The 22578-nt window shown below is 40.8% G+C and overlaps 1 long non-coding RNA gene across 1 annotated transcript in view; it reads left to right on the forward strand.

Moving 5' to 3' along the window:
* The first annotated feature begins 19900 nt into the window (after nucleotides 1–19900).
* LOC117063528 overlaps nucleotides 19901–22578 on the forward strand; it is a 130070-nt gene continuing 127392 nt past the window's right edge. Inside the window, exon 1 of the long non-coding RNA XR_004428974.1 lies at nucleotides 19901–20005. This is a non-coding gene — a long non-coding RNA (uncharacterized LOC117063528). The remainder of the gene's footprint in view (nucleotides 20006–22578) is intronic.

Below are 22578 nucleotides of genomic sequence, written 5' to 3' on the forward strand. Positions count from 1 at the left end.
TTTTAACACATCATTCCCTGTCTAATCTTAGTGACTGTTTTTGCTCCATCCTGTAGATTTATTTGTGAAACATATTGTTGCTTATAGAAGTAAACTGACTTTTAATTGTAAATGTTTTCTCTTTTGTTGTTTGCTAATATCTATTTTTACCTACTTTTCTCCTCATTATGATTTTGACTGAGGCTGAACATTTTACTACAGGAGAGTTGAAGAGCTATCATTTCCAATCATCTCTGAATTATCATCCTCAAAGTGTCAATGCTATTAAGAAACAAAAAACAACCTTAAGCTCATTAATAAAAGCAATTAATATCTGCATAGATACGAAGTACTGACCACTTCCCCAAAACATTTTCTCGTTTGATGTTTAAATGTCTATATGAAAACAATAGTATGTGAAATAAATACAACAAGAAGTTTTGTTGAGTTTGTCCTGGCAATGAGAAAACACAGCCCTGGACAGCTCATTTGTTGGGATGAATAGTCCACCCAAACTTCTGCTAGTCATCCTATGTACTTGGGAAGTCTACACGTTGCTTTCTGTCAAGAGATACACCATCAATTTTGTGGGATAGTCTTCTTTTTGTCTTAAAGATAAGGCATTTTTCTTTGATACATGATCAGTATTACTATTGCTCTGGTTGACACTATTATTTCAATATTTCATCCAGAGTACAGTTGTTCATATCTTGATTTGGGTGATTTTCAGGGTTAATTCTTATATTAGCTTCCTATGACTACCATAACAAAGCATTCCAAACTGGGTGGCTTAACAAAGCAGAAGTTTATTGTTCCAGAGTTCTCGAGGCTAGAAGCCTAAAGTCACGGTATCAGCAGAGTTACGCACTCTCTGAAGATTTTAGGGGAAAATCCTTTCTTGCTTCTTTCCAGCTTCTGGTGGTTGCCGGCAATAGGTGTATCCTTGGCTTATAGGTGCATCACTTCAGTAACATGGTATTCTCCATGCCTGTCTTCACATCGCCTTCCCTCTTCATATATCTCTGTGTTCAAATCTCTCTTCGTAGAAGGACAGTCATTTTCTAAAGAGCCCACCCTCATCTAGTACGACCTCATTTTAATTAGGCGACATCTTCAAAACTCTTTTCCCAAATAAGGTCACATTTTGTGGTTCTGGTAGACAATTATCTTTGAGTGACACTATTAATCTAGTACATTTCTTAACATTGAAATTACTTTGGAATGTCATAATTCAGCTTTCCTCAAGACAGAAAGCTCAATTATGGGATTTAATAGTGAGCAGCAGCAAATCAACTTTATGGGATACTGTGAAAAAATTATTAGCAATGCACTTACAGTGCTTTGAGGACCGTGCCCTTCCTCTACCACGTCATCCCCTTTATTCAGCAGGTCTGTGGGGCATTTGGAAATTGTGTTTGTCTTATGTATGATCCTAAATCCTCTGCTCAGTTTTCACCTCTGCTTGTCCTATGTTCCTCCAGCCACTCTGGATTCTGCCATGGGCCATCTCTTACTTTGTTTCCAGCTGTACCTGGTTTTTGCCCAAAACAACTGTATAGTCCAGCCCAGGAACATTCTGCTTTCTCTGCGCGGGGTCAGTGAAGGGTGAATGTGGGTCGGATCACACTTTCTGTCAGTCACCATTTCTTAGACTCACTTATTTGTCTGCAGTGTTCAGACTCTGGACTGAATGTTCCACTATGAGATCCTCTACTCCCTTTTGGGAAAGCTGCATTCTTCTCACAGGACTTATCTTGCCCGAGAAATCAAGGATCCAAAGACCCATTCCCTAATAGTCCATTTCCCAGCACTGGTGGAACTCACACCGACCCATTCCCTAACAGTCCATTTCCCAGCACTGGTGGAACTCACACCGACCCATTCCCTAACAGTCCATTTCCCAGCACTAGTGGAACTCGCACCATGAGCAGGAGAGTGAGTGAGGCTGAGGTTTCTCCAGGCCAGTCCGAAGGGAGCTGGGTGCTCTACTCTTATCTTCTCTAGGGGCTGATTTGGAGAAGCGAGATTACTTTTATTGTCAAGCCGAAAAATTTTGATTGGTATATACACACACACACACACACACACAAACACACTCATCTAAAGACTAAAAATAATTTCAGAGGCAATTTAGCCTAAAAGTATATCAGCAGAAAATTATTTTTTAAAGACAAAATTATCAAACCTGATGCCGTGCTTTTAAAATGTTTCCTCTGGTTTCCATAATGTTCTTCTGGACTGATGTAAAAGAAATGGATCTGTTACTAAGCTTGTCACTTCATGATGTCAATAGGTAGAAATTACAGAAATTTTGAAATTATGATGGCCTACTTTGTTCAGATTGTATGCCTTGGCAGGTAGTTTTCATGCCACCATCTCCCTAAAAAAAGAAAAATAAAAAAAGAAAAGCAACAGAAAGCTTCACAGCCAACTTAGCAGGCAGTGGTCTATGGGTTGAGGGTGTCAGTGGTGAGTTTTCTGCAAGTTCCCTTCGCATTCGTCTTGGACTAAGGTATTTGCTGACCACAGCCTGAGCTGACTGCCTTTCTATGGTAAGTGAATTCATTGCACTCTGCTGAAAGCTCGCTCTAGTGCATGGCCAATTGATGGCAGGTCAGTGGCATTATTTTTATGAATGCAGGAATAATATCATGTGATTGGAGAACATCAAAACAAATGACCATCTATAGTGGGCTCCACTCACTAAGTTCAAGAAATTAATGATGCCTTATTGAAGGAACATTGCATGAAACTCTGCAGCATATGCCTTGGTGGTCCTACATAATTTCATAGTCACAAACCATAATGATTCAGTTTTCTCAGAGGTGCATTCATCTGTCTTATGTCTAGTATTGATTCCTATTTACTGTTAACTAATTTGGGGGTTATGTCATTGTTTACATTAGCCAGAAAATGACCAAAAGAGGAAAGATAATACAAAATGAAGGATTTAAGGAATCCTCTAAAGAGATTAACAGTGAAATTTACTCTTTGAATGTTGGGGTGCAGGTTTGGTTTTTAAAGTAGAATTTCTGTCTGCATCTTTAATCAATGGATTTATTCACTCATAGACATAGGACACATATTGGTAAGCATCCACCCTTCACCAGGCACTGTACTATGCTCTGAGCTGGGTACAAAGGTGAATTTTTAAAAATCTTGTCATTAAGGACTTTCTGGCCTAATTGAACTGATGACTCATGCAACATCTCCCATCTTCTATACCTTATAGTAAGTGTCAATGTCACAATGTTGACATTAAATAAAATTCTATCATTGAGTTGAGAGTTGCTAAGAACTATACTTAAGATGGGAAAAATGCCATAGGTATTTAGAAAAAAGAGAGAAATATAACTCTTGGAAGACTGGTCTCCATTGGGCAGTCCTACTTTCTTAATTTCACTTCATTCTTAAAACGCCTGCTGCATTTGTTTATTTGTTCTAACCATAGTATGACAATGTTGATTCTCCTGTCCCCTCCCCTCCTCCCCTCCCTCCCCTTCCCTCCTCTCTCTCCTTTCTCTTTTCTCCTTTTCTCCTTTCTCTTCCCCATTCTTCCTTTCCTTCTGCCTCCTCTCCTCTCTTCTCTTTTCTCCTCTCCTGGTTTTTTCTCTCTCTTTCCTCTCTCTCTCTTTCTCTCTCTAATTCTCTCTCTCTTGCAAACTCTCTATCTTTATCTATCACAATCTCTAGCCCTATCGCTATTTCTCCTTTTCCCCTCAAAATGTTTGCATCTCTTTATTTAAATGTAAGACAGCCTCTCTGTGTACCGTCTGCTTCTCTGGCCACACTTTTTAGTCTGCTTTTTTAAGGTCTGCTTTCTTTGACAGTCGTGGCTCCCAGAGTTTAGCAAAGGTTCCCAGGTCTTTCAATACCACTCAATCTTAAAAGGCTAAAAATTGTATAATTTCATTTATAAGATATTCTGGAAAAGGCAAGACTGTAGGGATAGGATATGAATCAGAGACTGCCAATGGCTGAGGCTGGGGATAGGAATTAACTGCAAATGGATATGAGATAACTTTTTGGGGTGATGGAAATGTTCCATGTGAATTGTTGTGAGGGTTACACTACTGTATATTTGTCAAAATTTGCCTGTACGTGCATGTTACCTCAATAAGCCTGACATTAACAACAAAAGAAAAAGGAAACAGGAAACCTGTGGAGAGGAGGATATTCACATCATTCTTTTCACTCCTTGCTTTTTTTTTTTTTTTTTTGCATGGGAAGACTTGGAAAATCTTCCCTTTTCCCATCACCCTCTTCATGTTTTGCATTTAGTACTCTTGACTAAAATGAGAACATTGTTTTGAGATTATAGACCAAGGAATCATAATTACCCAAGGATATTCTATGTATATGGGGTTCTCATTTGTAATCCCGAAAGGCGATGACTAAAGTAAGAAGTACCTCTCAAATACTTCTAACTTAGTTATTTACATAACAGGGATGACAGTAGAATCTACAAAATCTCATTCTACACTGTCTGGCATTTTAGATGAACTAAAGCAATAAAAATTTAACTGGCTTTTTAAAGCCCTGAAATGTTAGTAAATTTCCATGCCAGGTTAACTCATAGCTAAAGGGTTAGAGACATATTTTTTATGACTAACAGTACTGAGGGAGAAGGCCTACAGTTTACAATGGGAATTCAGTGTTTATAAACAAAGCCCAATGTTTTGATCCATTTCAGAAAACCATTAAAAAAGAAAGACAGTACTTCTCTCTCTTTTTTTTTTTTGGATGTGATTTGAGTGTATGCTTGGAGAAAGTGGGATTTTCAAAATAGAAATGTATATATTCCAATTCCATATTATACATCTTGTATTTTAAATTAGCCATGGAAATCTCCTTTCTCACTTCTGACAGACAGCACGAAACTGTTGAGTGAACTTTGGGTTAGCATTCCGGAGACTCATGTTTCCATCCAGCTCTGCCATGAAACTGGCTCTGTGACACTGGGGAGTGGGTGAGGAGGGCATCTCTGCCTCAGTTTATTTTTTTCCATCTGGTTGGTCTGTAAATGAATGGGAAGTTGGATTACATGATCGCTGGGGGTATCTTCTTACATTCAAATACATTTTTTCACAGCAGTTCAATACCCTGTTGTATTGTGTATTTTCATCACCACAGCCTTCCTCCTTGAATTCTCATACTTTCGAGTGTTCATACTTTCCCACCAAGATGGCCTGTGTTTATCCCTAATGCATTCCTGGGCACTATGGTGTCCTAACCTTCTATGGCTCTTGCAACCTGGGTAGCTGCCATTTATAGCAATCAGTAGAAGGTGAATATACTATGAAGCATGAAGATTTTCCAAAGCTTATGTTCAGCTCTTCTCAAGTAGTATTCTTCAGCATCTTGACCAATGGCATACTGACTTTCATAATTAATTGAGATTTCATAATTTAGAATACACGTTTTAAAAGGAAAAATGCTTTTTAATTTAAAGGCATTTACATTAAGTTGTTTACATTTTATGTATTTTCTGAATCGGGATGTCATTTGTCTGTGTAAGCTTTAGCTCTCAGGATGCATTTTAGGTAAGAACAATTGGTTTATTGATGAGTCTATGGTAAATGTGAAAGAACTAGTAAGGAAACTAGGAAACTCAAATTTATTGCTCTGAAATAATTACTTCATAAAATATTTGTAATGATGGAAACATCAAGATTGAGGAAACATGAGGTTATTTATCTCCCATTCAATTTCTGGTCAGACCAAATTATTTCTGTTTAAGAGTATATTAGACACTTTCACTATCAGAGAGTGTTGTGTGTATCACGGGCATTGCTGTGCAATGAGAATACCTTGTACTGTGGGATTCTGGTCTGGAAAGACATATGAACAGAGATGATTTCCCAAAGATTTTTGATGCTTTACTGTAATTCTCCTAAAATATTTGAGATATTTTCATTTCTTTCCCAACTGTAAGATCCTCAGTGAAAGAGATTCTATACTCTTGCCAGTTGACGAGCCAATTTCTCTTATCAGAAAATTCCTGATAAATTGGATATCTCCTGCTTCTACTTACTTCAACTTCATCTTGCTCAGCTTTGAGTGGAAGTACAGAACTGAAGGGAAAGTTTATTGTTCTTTCAGTAGTAATCCGTCACAAAAAAAAGCAATCTTGGGAAAATGCACACTTCAGCAGCAACCTGGGTAATCTGAGCTTAGAGGCAGAACAATTAAAAAAAGAGAGAAAGTAGGAAAAAAGATAGTTTTAGAATTAATGACTGCATTAGTATTTAACACATTAAGAAAGGGATCTAAGTTGTAGGAGTTTGTCTAATAGGTATGGGTTGAGGGTATGTACTTTACTAGGATGCTGGCAAGACACGTGGAAAATATAAAATAGTGAAATCATGATAAACAGAAAATTGGCTGTGTACTATTTTGGAAAGAAATAAGTCTTGGGAAGAAACAAAGTCATTTGTAAATTCAAGAACCATAAATGCAAGGAGGTGGTTGAAGTATCTTTAAAAGAAGAAATCCATAGCAGGAATGAAAAAGACTAGGGGTTGGGCAGGAGTTACCACACATGAACTTGCTGAACGAGATTCTTTCATGTCAGGTGGTGTTACATTTTTATCATCTTGAAGGAATTTGGATCTGATGGTGATGAATGTCACATTCTCTTTCCTAAAACCGTAAAATGGAAACAACACAATGGAAAGGCTCTGGATTAATTATTTTTTGCATCATTAACTTCTCCACAATTAGAACCCCCCCTTCCACATCTCTCAAGCCAATTATGCACTACACAGTAGGTGATGGCTGCACAACAGTGGAAAAATTGGCCCAACTACAAGGCCTTTCTTATCTTTTCTTTTTACTATAGCCAACTATTCATTTCCAAGGTAGGTCTAGGTCTCTGGTGCAACTCTCTTGGGATAACTTATGTTGTATGAATAATCCTTTTCACATATTTCCATTTATCTTTTCATTCACTCAGTAAGTGTTTACATGATGTCTAATAGGTTTTAGGGTCTCCTCTAGTCAGAGATAAATCTTAAGTGCTTTTGTCTTTTATTTTCAGACTATCAGTCCTTCTAAACATTTATTTTAAAAGTCATGGTAGGAAGCACCTTGAATCCCATGACATAAAACACATTTATTCGTAGGTTAATCCACTACTAATTCAGTCATTTCGTAAATATTTATGGAAAACCTCTTGGAAGCCAGGAACTGGTCTTGGTGGTGAAAACTCAGCAAAGAGCAGAGCAGAGATGTTTCCTGTGCTCATTGGTAGCTCTTATTCTTGTATACATGATAGAGGTTTAAGCTGCAGACAGGATTGACAGGGTTGGTTTGAGATGTGTGTGAGCAGGAGAGAAGGAGAGGATGCCATTGAAAGGTTATGATGGAAATTTTCTTGAGTTTGTAAACTTTGAATTTGTTGACGCTTCTTAACAAACCTGTGCACAGGTAAAAATTCACAACACTCCGCAAAGGAGCTTAGACTCTAGAATGGGATATTTGTTTAAAAAATAGTCCAGATTTAGTCTGTTGATTGATGCGTGCTTCTCAGTCTCATTGTGGAGAGACACTTTTCATAATCATCTCGTGGTCCAGTCTTTGTGTCTCTCTCCAAGTTGTCATTGTCTTCCACCATTTCAAGATACTTAAAATTAGACATTTAATATTGTAATCTGCATTAAGTATAGTAACATCTGATGTCTTCTGACTGAGTTGGAAAGGGCCCTGAGTGTGTGATTGTCCAGAGCTTACCATTCAAAATCTTAATAAACTGTATGTCAGATTCAACAAGAGGTAAGAACATGGGTTTGATGATCAGATGTGTTTTCAAATATTCCCTCTTATTAATGGCACATTCATGGAGAAGCCTCAATATGTATATTGGTAAGTGGGAAGAATTAGATCTATTTTTCAAGGTTCTCGTAAGAGATAAATGAGAAAAACAATGCAAAGCAACCAATCCAGACTATTCACCTTTCACCATCAAGCTCTGATGACTTTGCAAACAAAATATAACAAAGAGTTTATTGCTTTCTTAAGAAGCAAAATGCTTACCTTGACACAGAATCAGCCCAAACCGGTTTTTGTTTCTGTTCGATTTTTTTTGCAAGCATAAGGTTAAATGTTCACTCTTAAATTTAATGGAAAGTATAGCAAACAAACAAACAAAACCCAGCTTGTTTGAATGCAAGTTCTCCAAGAGTAGATGGGGCCATAATCTGGTAACTTCCCCAAGCAAATACTAATAGCTGGGCAACTCCAAAGCTCAAAGTGAATAGAATGACTCAAAGCTCAAAGTGAATCAAATGACTAATTTATGACATCCTCGTAATGAATATTGCTTTTACTTTATTGTTGAGTGTGTGAGATTAACTTTTAACCCGGGAGACTTCGTCCTTGTAAACTGATGCAGAGCATGTACTTGTGTTTGGCACAAAAAGATACATACATCGCTTTCATTTTGTCTTAAGGCAGGATGAAAAGGGCCACACAGAGAGGATTAAGATTCAGGATGAAAAAAAAAATCCCTCAGCATCTTGGCTGCTCCTTCTCTCGACAGTTAGATACATTTCTCTTGAAACACTTGGAAGAGGATAGAAGTTGTCATCACTCATCTATTTTTGGGAAGTAGCCTCATGTTAACATCCAGGTGGGTTGGGTTGGAGAAAACAAAGAAATCTTCCTTCAGAAATGAACCTAGAATATTTATCCTGCCTGGGTCTACATAGGCCTCTTAAAACTACCTTTGCAAAATGAACACTTTACTGGACCAGAAATTCTGACATCCTGTACACTTCACAATACTACTTTCGGCATCTGGTTCTCAGCTGACCACACTGTAAATCAGACAGAAGATGCAGCCCACTTAAGAAACCAGTGAAGAAGCTTTTCTGTTTTTTATTTGTTTGTTTGTTTGCTTTTGTTTTAATGGGCAAAGGAGAATGCCAAAGAGAAATTCCTGTATCTTACCATAATGCTTAGTGGGTCAAAATTCCAAATTGGATGTTTTTTTCTTGCCTTGCTTAAAGCAACTGAATAAATAAGCATGTTGCAGTTACAAACAATGTTTTGTTAGCCTTTTGGAGTCTTCATTCTCTATTCCTAGCACCAGAATTTTGTACTGAACGTGCCATTAAATAACTCTCTACTTCAAAAAAATGTATATGAGCTGCTTATAAGTTACTATATAGTTGTGCCTGACCAAGAAAATACCAGAATTACTCAGGCACAGCAGGAAATTAACACTGCAGAAGACAACCGTGCTTGGTTATAGATAAGCATTCAGTGCTTTAAATAGCAGTTTGCCATCCGTGTGTCACTTCACACCAGATGGTTGGAAGAGCATAGGACATTTTTTTTTTAATATTAAAAGGGTGCATATAAAAATCTGTTAATAGCAATGCAGTGAAAAAAGAAAAAAGTTCTATAATTTAGGATAAGTGAGTCTTTGTCAAATTACCTTCATCTATATCAAAGCTTTTAGAAAATGTATTCAGTAAGTAAAAATATTCCGTTTAATGAATTATCAAATAAAATTGTGATAATAAGCTTTTTTAGAGTCATTAGTAGGGACCTGCTTTTGAGCCCAGTGCTCAGCTTGAACAGGTTAATTGAGCCTTCTGGGACAAATCTCAGCATTGGTTATATTATTATTTCATTTTTAATTCCAAATCCCAGGAGAAAAGTTACTGTCACTCCAGCAAGAGAGTACAAGATGTACCTGAAGGTGGAACTTGTTGTTTACTGCTCTCCAAATGTTGATGTCCTGCCCGCCTCAGACTTATAGGACTATTAATTATGTTCCTTAACCTTCGATGTGTTAAAATAGCATCTGAGTGAAAATACACGTTGCTGCAAGCACAAGCATTACTAGTTTTGGGTTCTGTACTTTTAAACCGTGGCTAACGCAGAATAGACTGTGGGATGGTACATAATGGCCTAGAAAGGTGGTTCTCACTTGGGGTGATTTTGCCCACTCATCTCCAGGGAACTTTTGGTAATACCTAGAGGCGTTTTCATTTGTCACAGCTGGAGGGACTGCTGACTGGCAAGAATGCTGCTAAACCTTCAAAATGGTGTGGGGTAGCCTCCCTCAACAAAGAATCATCAGGTAGGGCCCTGCGATGATTAGCTGTACGTGTCAATTTGGCCAGGCTACAGAACCCAGTTACTTAATCAAACATGAATATAGGTGTTGCTATGAAGATATTTTGTAGATGTGGTTAATACCTACTATTAGTTGACTTTAAGTAAAGCAGATGAGCCTCCATGATGTGGTGAGCCTCACCTAATCAGTTGAAGGCCTTACAAGCAAAACCTGAGGTCCCAGGATGGGAAATGAGTCAGATGTATAGAATACAGAATACGATTTGGTCATTTGCAACAACATGGATGGAACTGGAGAACATTATGTTAAGTGAAATAAGCCAAGCACAGAAAGACAAACTTCGCATGTTCTCACACATTTGTGGGAACTAATAATTAAAACAATTGAACGAATGGAGTTAGGGAACACATTGATAGTTATGAGAGGCTGGGGTGGGTAGAGGGTAGTTGGGGGAAGTGGGGAAGGCTAGTGGGTATAAGCATATACTTAGATGGAATGAATAAGATCTAGTATTTGATAGCACAATAGGATGACTATAGTCAACAGTAATTCACAGCACATTTAAAAAATAGCTAAGAGTATAACTGTAGTCTCAGTAACTTGGGAGGTGGAGGCATGAGAATCACCTGAGCCCAGGAGGCAGAGGTGGCGGTGAGCCAAGATAACACCGCTGCACTCCAGGCTGGGTGACAGAGTGAAAAAAAAAACAAAAACAAAAAAACAAACAAAACAAACAAAAAAACTAAGAGTATAATTGGATTATTCCAAACACAAAGAAGTATACCCCATTTACCATGATGTGATTATTCTACCTGCATCAAAATAGCTCATGTACCCGAGAAATATAAAAACTATGTTCCCACAAAAATTAATAATTAAAAAAATTATATATCTATAAATAAATATATATATATATATATATATATTTCTCTTTCTCTGGAAGACCCTGCTATGGACTATTTGTGGCTCCTCAAAATAATTTATATATTGAAACCTAAATCCTCAATGTGATGGTATTTGGAGATGGGGATTTTTGGGAAGTGATTAGGTCATGAGGATGGAACTCTCACAAATGGGGCTAGTGCCCTTATGAAAAGACACAGGCGAGTTCATGCTCTGTCTCTGCCCTTTGCTATGTGTTTACATGCAAGAAAATGGCCATTTTCAAACCAGGAAGCAGGCCCTCCCTAGACACCAGATCTGCTGGCCCCTCGATCTTGGACTTTGCAGCCGCCAGGAATAGGAGAAATAAACGTTTGCTATTGAAGGCACTCAGTCTATGGTAATTTACTCTAGCAGCCTGAATGGCCTAAGGCAGATCTTGACTGAGGAAGTCCCAAATGTCAATGGAGCCAAGGTCAGAAATGCTGGTCTAGGGACAAAAACATACCTTCGGCAGTTGGAAGACTGTGCAGTTTTGATCTACCTTTGTATTCCTGCAGCTGGCCACATACTACATACTCCAGGGACACCCAGAGCCTTCTCTAGATCACACAGGGGCTGTCTTCTTCAGAACTGTGGCAGCAGTTTTCTATGTATGGCCTAATGACTGAAGAACCCCTGAGATCTGGGTCTCCATGGTTGAAACCCTTCACTCAATGAGACCTGGTGAGATGCAAACATCATTCCTCACCTTCCTGTTCTTTAGGAAGGATACATTAGAAGCAGCAGCTCAATTCAAATCTCCCCCTTTTCTTTTTCTCCCTTTTATATGATGACTCCGTTTCTCTGATCCCTCTGGCACCTTTCTAAATTGCCCTCTAAATAACATATTAATGTTATTGCCAGATGTTGCTTTATATACAATTCCAGACTTAAGGTGATACAGCCTTTCATCATGAAAGACTAGTCTTCACCATCCTCCACAGGTTTCTTTTTTAAAAAATAACAACCCATACTACACACACACACACACACACACACACATATGTATGCACAGCACACACACATACTCTATGCACACACACACACACACATACTCTATGCACACACACATACACACATATGTACGCACACCACACATACATATCCATATATACATACACATAAACACATACACACATATGTACTCACACCACACACACACACACATATGTATGCACAGCACACACACATACTCTATGCACACACACATACACACATATGTACGCACACCACACATACATATCCATATATACATACACATAAACACATACACACATATATGTACTCACACCACACACACACACACACACACCTTGCACATAAGATGTGCAAATGTAGGGATGTTGTCTTTACATTTTGAACTTGAAGTGGATGGTCTAGGATGTTACATGAAAAGCTCAGAAATTCCTGGGATAATTTTTCAGCCTTTGGGATTGGGTTTGAGAAGTGGTTCAGCAGAGGAGCCGAGGCTGCCGGGCTAAGTGTGCATAAACGCGTCTTTGTCTGTGGACTCCTGTAAGTTCAACCATTGTCTGAGGGAAATCTGAGAGTGGGAAGGACAGGGCTAAGAGGATCAAACATGTGTGGTATCGCCTTCATGGTGATCTGTGTTCCCCTCCGTCTTTCTGCCTGAGGCCCTGTCTTGACAGCTGCCTGTCGCAGTGCGCACCAAACCCTCCGTGAATCAAAGCGGAACTTGTCAAAGGGGCCTTCTTGTGGGGTTAAAGGCGATTGGCCTTTTCTAGCTTGGTGGCCCTCATAGTAACAGAAAAGAAGTTCCCCCTCAGGCTACCTCCAGCTGCCAAAGTCAGCAGAAAGCATTGCTGTGGCCAGGGCAGGGTGTGGCCTGGGGCCGTGAGACCCCAATCCAGCTGGAGCCTGCACCTCACTGGCACCAGGCGTGCATCAGAGAAGGGAGCAAGAGCGGCTGCGGCAACAGAAATGGGGCATGCAGCCGGCGTGGCCCGGGGCCAGTGAGCACGGGGGGCTCAGTCCTCCCAGGCTGCTCAGTCCTCCCAGGCTGCCGGCTCATCTTCTGCACAACACCGCGTTGTCCTCTCGGAACAGCTGTTTTCATTTCCCCCCTCCTTCCTGGAGTGTCATCCAATTATCACTCCCACACACTTCTTGCAGCTGTACTTTATGGATGACAAACGTTTTTGCTTTATTGTTCAGGGAGAGCTCCAAACATGAAAAACAGCCGATCATTTATCGAGAGGTTTGAATACAAAATATGCAGCAAGAACCCAGACTGGCTTCGGAGGCGACAGTCAGCAGCACTGAGGCCTGTCTTCTGGAGGTGTGACCTGTTCAAGTTCAGCCACAGCTTACTGGGGGACAGAGTGTTTTGTGAAAGAGCAAAACTAAATTTTTTTTCTTTTTTAAAAAATGCTTTTCTAAAAAGGCTTCGTGCAAGTGACAGAAAAGTGAAAATTATTCACTGTGGTTAGAGCCCATGAAAAATACGGGGCAGCAGGTTGGTGCAGATGCAGGAAGCGGATGGTTGCACTCCTGGGGTGTCTAACTGCCCTGTTTGCTCGATACCGAGGAGTTTCCCGGGACGCGAGACCTTCAGTGCTCACAGTGGGACAGTTGACTAGTTACCCTCTAGCCACTTCTTTCAACTGGCAGAAGGGAGCTTGTATCCTGGTTTCGATTAAGTCAAAGACAGTTTCTAAACAAAGTAGCTTTAGGGTAAACAGATTTTTCAGTGTGGTTTACCAAGGTCCTGGGGACATCACTCATAATTTTTAAAAGGTTCAATCACTTGAACAGTCACAGCTTGCTCCTAAGTTCAGACTATCTGCACCACATAGCTAAATGTTTGCATAGGGTTTACAAAAATTCAGAGAAGAAAAACTGTGCCCTTTTGAGTTCTAGGAGAGACAGAGAGAGGAAAAAAAATCGCCAGCAAGAGATGTCAGCATGTGTTAATTGGTGGTGATGTTTGCATTTGGTTTCCATTCCTTGTGAGCTGTAGAAAAACAGGCAAGCACAGAGCAACAAGTGCAGTGCGAGCAGGGGAGTGGGCAGGACGCATTGTTTTACTTTTAAAAGATTAATCATCAGCATGCATGGGAAAGGAGCAGCGGTCAGCGGGAGGGTAACCTCTTGAAAAGTAGAATGATATCAGCCTGGCTACCCAACTATGCATCCTTTCTGCAAAGGGAACACGACACAGCTGTTCCAAGGCCTGAGTAGGAGATGAACAGGGCAGAAATCACAACGGCATGTGTGCATTACTGTACCGTTTGCAAAGTACTTTCACCCACTTTATCCTTGTTCGTCCTCACCGCACGCCCTGAGACGTGGGGCAGGCCGGGCAAAGATTAGTAACTTAATTCTTAGAAATGGGGATGCCAGCTGGGCGAGGAGCTTGCTTCAGGTCACATGGCTAATTAAATCAGAGAGCCAGTACTGAGTCCTGGTCTTCTGGACCCTATTCCACTAGAAAGTTTGACATTTTAAAGGTTGTCGAGGTGAATACAAAATCATGGAAAATGCATACTAGTAGAACCTTCTTGACATAGGGCTCTATCTGCCCAAGTTAAGGTGTAAGAACAAAATCTAGAATAAGAAAAGGCGCAGTTTCACATAGGACGAAGAACCATAGTTTAAAACTGAAGGTCAGCTCTGCAAAAGCCCTCGAATGGCGACCTTGAGCCATTATTCAATCTCTTTGACCTTCGGTTTCCTTGTCTGAAAAATAAGCAATATGATGTCTTCCGGGAAGGATTGCTGTGAGAATTAAAGATATTGTAGGTAAAATGCCAATTTAGCACTGAAAAAGTGGTTATTTTTTTACTCTTACTACTATGTTTACCATTGCAAATATGGCAAGCAAAAGTTAATTTGGACAAGTTAATTGACAACAACTGCTGTGGTAACAAGAGGATGCTTGAATGTCCTAATGCAGAGTGTGACTTTTTCCAAACACTTCTCCCATTAGCAGGCGACATTCCTGTCCCTCCAGAGCCACCACCGCTAAGAAGAAAGAGTCCCACTCTCCTATATGGCCTCTAAAATACCCAAAAAGGAAGTGTCAGAGAGTTCTAGGGCAAAACGTCAGGACAGCAGGCCACATAGAAATCTGGACAAGTGACAGTCACACTAATATTCCTGAATGACAGTGTGACATTGAGTTTAGCCCTGCAGTGCAAATGGTTATGTCGTATAAGACAATGAGTTAGAAGTTAGCCAGAGGATAAAATTAAATTCAGAGTCACTCATCAGCTATGAACAATGTTACCTGTTCACTGGATTCTGTGTTGAAGCTGAATGTGGCTGCAATAGTCTTAGTAGGTTCTTCAGAAAGAATTTACTTTCAACAAATTAACACACCAAAGACCTCTTTTTGCTTTGAACTTTATTCATCCTTAATACCACTGTAATGGACAATCAGGATTACTTTTAAGAAAGTAGTCATTGAATATATGTATTTAACTTAGCTATCTTCTTTCCTTCAAAGGCACGTGACGTCCTGGAAACAGAAGGTGCCTCGGGTCAACTAGCTAGTCTAGTTCATCCAAGAAAGATGGTAGACTCTGCTATTATAAAAATTCCCCAGATTTCCAAAGGGGTTTATAATTTGCAAAGTGCATTTTTGTTAGTGAATGTCAAGAAGGTCCATTGTATAGCATTTTGTTCTCTAAAATCTATTTACCTCACGCACATTTTCAAGACTTCTCCTAACCTCATGCAAAATCTAGACACAACAAATTAATCACATTTGAAACATAAATGCTGTAAACTCAGAGTTTTGACCTTATCTCATTCCTCTTTTTATGACTTTCATAAAATGATTTACTCTCCTGCCGGATCGCTTTTGTCCTTTGGCAAAATTAGAAGCCTGTGCTTCACAAGCTCTGCTATCATGATGACTTTATCTCTAAGGTCTTACATTTGGTTTTAATTTCTCCTACTTTTCTTTTGTATTCGGACTTTCTACTCCACCTCTTTAAAATCACATTGTTCCCACACTTTGACACATTGCTTACCAATCGACTTGCAGGCTTTCATAGTATGATAGATTAAGAACTCTCCTGTGGGCTATAACCTCTCCTGGTTCCTAGAGCTGTGGATAGGGAGGGGCTGGATTGGAAAGATTAAGTTTGAATCCAGGCTCTGCCTCTGAGCAGTGGATGACCTTCTGTAAGTGACCCAACTGATCTCATCTATAGCACGATAGGTGGCATCAGGGGCCATTCTGTGTCCCATCCTCCAGCACACCCTCAGGAAGGTAACCGTGTCATGCCCACCCACTCTGACTCTGGGCCTGGTCCTATGACTTGCTATAAACAATGGGATGCTAGTGGAGGCTTGAAAATGCACCTGCACATTCCCACTTGCAATCTTTCTCAATGCCGTTGCCACAGAAGGACATGTCTGAGCTAGGCTGTTGAGGGATGAGACATGTGGACCCCACCTGAGTTGCTCCATATCTAGCTAAGTCCATGCTGGAACAGCTGCCATCTGGTCTGTTCTCTAAACACAGGAGACTAGCTTGCCTACATTTGGTCACATATACTTGAGCAGGTTCAGCCCTTGTGCATGAGGCTTGACCCAGAACAGCTTCTCCTTGCACTCCTCAGCATCTCGGTGCCATTTTCCACCGAGATTGTTTAGCTGCTAACTTGCAATTCTTGTGGCAATATAGAACTGAATCTCTCTGGTTCCTCACCTTTAGATATGTAAAATATTTGTGACTACTTCAAAGTTATAGAAGATGAAATGCTAACATGCGTATAAAGCACTTCACCAGGGCCCGCCATATAGTACCATATAGTACTGGCCTGGTAATATTAGTTCTCACCATTCAGAGACCAGGGCCTACCATAACTCCTTCCAGTCTCGACTTTGTTGCATCTTTCTTTTGGATAGATTCCCTCCTCTGAACATATGTTTATTTTCGTTGGAAAGCAAATTATTTTGTTAAACATGTCATATATGTCAACTATGCCTTAATTCTCATTATTTATTTTTTTCGATCCTTTCAAAGATGATTAGGTTAAATTTTTACTTCATCCTCGATTGTTACAACAGGTATAAACTTCCTTTCGTATTCCATTATTCATAACTCCAAGATTTGCCTTTGTAAATTCTTGGTCATCTCTAATCTGTCAACTTCTGTTCATGCTATTTTGAAAGTTTTGTTTTGTTTTGCTTTTTACAACATCTTTGCTTTTATCTCAGTTCTAACCTCTTTACAACTGGGCCTGTTGAATTGGAGGTTTGTCCTTCTACCTATTTTTCCATTCCAGCTCTTTAGGATTAGGCCACCAAATGTAAATGTATAGCAATTTCCATTGATCGTGTTGAATCCCCTCTCTCCAATGGCAGGTGAACCCTGAATGGTCAGCCTGCTGGCAGCATTAAGAACTAGGATCAGGCTGGGCGCGGTGGCTCAAGCCTGTAATCCCAGCACTTTGGGAGGCCGAGACGGGCGGATCATGAAGTCAGGAGATCGAGACCATCCTGGCTAACACGGTGAAACCCCATCTCTACCAAAAATGCAAAAAACTAGCCGGGCGAGGTGGCGGGCGCCTGTAGTCCCAGCTACTCCGGAGGCTGAGGCAGGAGAATGCTGTAAACCCAGGAGGCGGAGCTTGCAGTGAGCTGAGATCCGGCCACTGAACTCCAGCCCGGGCGACAGAGCAAGACTCCGTCTCAAAAAAAAAAAAAAAAAAGAACTAGGATCAGAGCTTAAGCCAGAAATACACATACCAACCATTGCAACACAAAGGAATCAGTTCCTATACAGCTCACACGTATTTTTTCAGAAGACAGAAATATGCTCATCTCAGGACAGTACCTACTGATAAATGTCTGACTAGGTATGTGCCATAGACTGATTTGTTCCCCACAAGCTCACATACTGAAACCAAGTTCTCTAATGTGATGGTGTTTGAAGGTGGGGCCTTTAAAAGGGGACTAGGTTTTGAGAGCAGATCCCTTATGAATGAGACTAGTGCCCACATAAAAGAGACCCCAGAGAGACCCCTCACGCCTTCCACCATGTGAGGACACAAGAAGAAGATGGATGCTTATGAGCTAGGAAGGGGGTTCTCTGCAGGTGCCTTGGTCATGATCACAGCCTCCAGAGCTAAGAATAATCAAATTTGGTTATTTATAAGCTACCTAGCTTATAGCAATTTGTTACAGCAGTGCAAATGGGCTGAGACAGTATATGATTTAACACCTTTGATTTTCTCGTTTCCCTAACAGCTCCCTTGAGTCATAAGATTAACGTAGGACAGAGGTAGAGTGTCAAGAAGTAGTTCAAGGGCAAAGTGGAGAGAAACCTCAAGTAGATATCCTAACAGAAATGAAGAAGAAGACCTGCTTGTGACTGGGCGTGGTGGCCCAGGCTGCTAATCCCAGCACTTTGGGAGGCCAAGGTGGGCAGACAGCTTGAGCCCAGGAATTTGAGACCAGCCTGGGCAATGTGGCAAAATCCTGTCTCTACAAAAAATGCAAAAATTAACTGGGCATGGTGGCACATGCCTGTAGTCCCAACTACTTAAGAGGCTAAAGTGGGAGGATACCTTGAACCAGGGAGGCGGAGGTTGCAGTGAGCTGAGATTATGCCAGTGTGCTCCAACTTCGGCAACAAAGCAAAACTTTGTGGGAAAGGAAAGAAAGAAAGAAAGAGAGAGAGAAAGAAGAAAATAAAAGAAGAAAGGAAGGGAGGAAGGAAGGAAGGAAGGAAGGAAGGAAGGAAGGAAGGAAGGAAGGAAAGAGAGAGAGAGAGAGGGAAAGAAAGAAAGAAAGAGAAAAGAAAGAAAGAAAAAAGAAAGAAAGAAAGGAGGGGGAGGAGAAGGGAAGAGAGGAGAGGAGTGGTGAGGGAGGGAGGAAGGAAAGGAAAGGAAGGGGAAGGGAAGGAAAGGGGAAGGGGAAGGGAAGAGAGGGGAAGGGAGGGGAGGGAAGGGAAAGGAAACTTGCTGGAAGCAGAGAGAAAGAGATAAACTGTGATGCTTCTCAGTAGCGGGTGATTTCTTTATGGTACCTGCAGGCATAAATTAATTAAAACTCATATAGAAATGGATTCTTATAATGATAACTCCCATATAGAAAGAGAGTAACATTATTTCCAGAGTATCCTGTTGACCAAGTCAGGGAAATATATAATGTGGTTTTAAAAGTTTTTAAATATAAAACTGAAAATGGCAGTAAACTGGATAATTGACTCACTCAGCTGATCTCTCCTCTTAACGATGTCAGATATTCAGGTCTCATGAAATAAACAGATTTTGTTGGTGGCATTTTAAACACTGACATACATAATCTATGGAACAAACTCTTCTAGTTGATGACTAGAATAGACTGGTTTTCTGCTTTGGATTCATGCATTCATCAGTCATTGGGCAAGACAGTTTTCATTAGCTTCCTCCACTGTCAGCACTATCTAGGCATCCGAAATGCAAAGGACTATCAAACACAGTCCATTTTGCTCTATGTGCTCATTGTGAGCAGTTGGATTCAGGCATGAAAAGTCAACACAGCAAAATATTACAGGAGCTGTGGCAGCAGCTTGTGCAGAGCCCAGTGGATGCGCGTGGAAGGAGACTCACGGTGTGGAAGGTCAGGGGCCCTCCTTGCACAGTGGTGAGAAGTAAACAGCTGTTGCAGGTGGCATTCTTGGCAGAAGGCATTCCTGGCAGAAGGAGCAGTACAAGCAAAGGTATGGGAGATGTGGGGAAAAGAGCGGTGTGACAGCTGGAACTGGAAACTTAGCATGTCGCAAGAGTGTGGTTGGAAGGAGGATTGCTGAGACAAACCACAGTAGCCAGAATACAGAGGGCTTTGTGTGCCACACTAAGGAGTTTGCGCCCATCCTCCAGGCAATGGGAGCCATTCCAAGTTCTCAGTCAGGGTCAGCGTGATCAGACTTGCGTTTGGAAAGTGACTTTTGTACCAGGCAGAGAATGGGTTGGAGAGACATGAATCAAAAGACCAGTTGAGAAACCAATTATTTAAGTGAAGAATGGTGAGGAACTGTGCTAAGATAGTAAGCAGGTAAGTTCACTGTTATTACTCATTTAGACAAATAATTAAGAACATCTAAAATGCATATAGCTGTGCTAAATACTAGAGTGTATGAAGAAGAATATGACCACAGTTCTGCCATCATTAAGATTACAATCTGACAAAGCAGATACTTTTAACACTACACTGGCTATACCAGGGGATGATGTGTAACCTGACAGAAGAGGCAGTATGAACAGCTGTAGAGATTCAGATGGGAAAGTGAATATATCCTGTTGGGTCAACCAGAAAAAAAAACATTTGTGAATATTGTGGAATATCAGACTGACTTTGAAGGAAGAGTGAGCATTTTAGGAGAACATTGTGGATGGGAACTCACCAAGTGAGGTAACAGCATGAGAAAAAGGCATCAGGGCATATGCATAGCCCACTTTTGATGAGCAGTGGGCCACCCTGTTGGTACTTGTAGAGGAGATGTGTGAACTGAGACTGGAAAGGGAGTTGGTGCCATATGGTGGAGGCTCTGAAATGCAAGAGTGAGCAGTTTATACTTAATTTGGTCTATCATTGGGAAGCACCGAAGGTTCCAATGAAAGAAGGGACGTACTACAAGCTACCGTTGAGAAAACCTTATGTATCATCACTGGATAGGATAAATTAATGATTGGGAGAGCAGAAAACAGCTATTTGCATTAGTGTGAGATCACAGAGGCCAGAATCTAAAAGGTAAATAGGAAAGGGAAGGAGAAGTAGAAGTCAATGCTGTGAGTCTTAGTGATGGGTTGAGTGTGGAGGATTGGGGGTGGGGGCTGAGTCAGACATAGCACAGACATGTTGAGCTTGAATGACTGAGGAAAGATTAGACCCACAACAGAAATACGGAAGTAAGAAAAAGGGGATGTTTGGGGGAAAATTTTAATTTAGGTGAAATGGCTTGCAGGACATCAGTTAGAAATCAGTAGTTCTCAAGCAGGGCAATTCTACCACTCCCCGACCCCACCCCACAAGGGACATTTGGGAATGTCTGCAAACATTTTGGTTGTCCCATCTGGAGCCAGGGAGTGCTACTGGTATCCAGCGGGAGAACATCCCGTGAGGCCCAGGGCAACCCCAACAGCAGAGACTCATCTGGCCCAAAATGCCAAGAGGGTTAAGGTGGAGAATCCCTGAGCTGGATGTTTCTAGTAGAATAACAGAAATGATACTTAAGGCAGTCAAGATTTTGGAAATCACTAATTAAACAATGCAAATTATAAATACAAATTATTGTGAAGGTAGGCCCAGGAATTATCTATCTAGAATCTACTGTTCCTTACTACTGTTGCTCCTGGGCTACAAATCTGTACAGCATGCGACTATAGGGAATACTGTCGAAAACAGTAGTAAAGAAGATAGATAAATTTGACTTCAGAATTCTACCCTTGACAACCCCACCTCTAAGGGAAGGAGATGAAAAATGGAGCCACGTAGCAGACAGAGATGTTCTTCCTAGGCCCCTGCTGCCTTTCCCGAGACTCTGTCGGCACCAGCTCCTCGGCACCACCACCAGCCACTGCTCTCAGGTTTCTTTGTTGCATCCATCTCTGGACAAAAAATGGAGCCACATAGCAGACAGAGATGATGCAAAAGTCAGGCTGTCCCTCAGGGGATCCACGTAGCCCCCTGCTAGCTGCATCATCTTCGACAAGTAACTGGTTTCTATGTTTTAGCTTCCCCATCTCAAAAGAGCAGGAACAACGCTCACCTTGAGGGATTGTGAGGGTTAGGGTTCCTTTGTACGGTCATGCGTCATACAATGACATACACAACGGTGATGCCACTTTCAACCTCCACCATGATTAAAGCAGAGCAGATGCTACTGTGCTTCCTGGATAGCCTGCAATACTGCAAGCCAATTAAACCTATTTTCTTTATAGATTACCCAGTCTCAGGTATGTCGTTATAGCACTGTGAGAGTGAACTAATAGGCGATCGTCTAACTATATATGTATATATAGCTATCTTTTGTCTCTCTCTCTCTGTTTCTCTCTGTGTGTTTTTTGCTTACCTGTCTATCTAGTTGTCTACCTATCTGTGATGATTAATTGTATGTATCAATTTGACCAGCCTATGCTCCCCAGTTAATTGGTAAAATATCAGTCTACATGCTTCTATGAGGGTATTTTATAGATGTGATTAATGTTTAAATCAATAGACTTTGAGCAAAACAGATGACCTTCCATAATGTGAGTGGGTCTCATCTAATCAGTTGAAGGACTTCAGAAAAAAGACCAAAGTCCCCAGAAGAAGAAGGAATTCAACTTCCAGACTGCCTTTGGACTCAAGATTGCAACGTGAACAACTGCCAGCATTTCCAACCTACTGGCCTGCCCTGCAGGTTTTGAACTTGCCCACCCCCGTAATTGTATGAGCCCATTATTTAAAATCTCTCTCTTTCCCTCTCATCCCAGTTTCTTTCTCTGTATATATCGGTATCCTATTGTATCCTGTTGGTTCTGTTTCTCTGGAGCACTCTGACTAATATACTCTCACCCATTGTCTATCTCATCTTTTTTTCTAAAAAAGTAAACTCCACAGGAGCATACTATGTTCGTTGCTTTTTA

This window comes from Trachypithecus francoisi, unplaced genomic scaffold (assembly GCF_009764315.1).
Source record: "Trachypithecus francoisi isolate TF-2019V2 unplaced genomic scaffold, Tfra_2.0 Lachesis_group18, whole genome shotgun sequence".
Lineage (NCBI taxonomy): Eukaryota > Metazoa > Chordata > Mammalia > Primates > Cercopithecidae > Trachypithecus > Trachypithecus francoisi.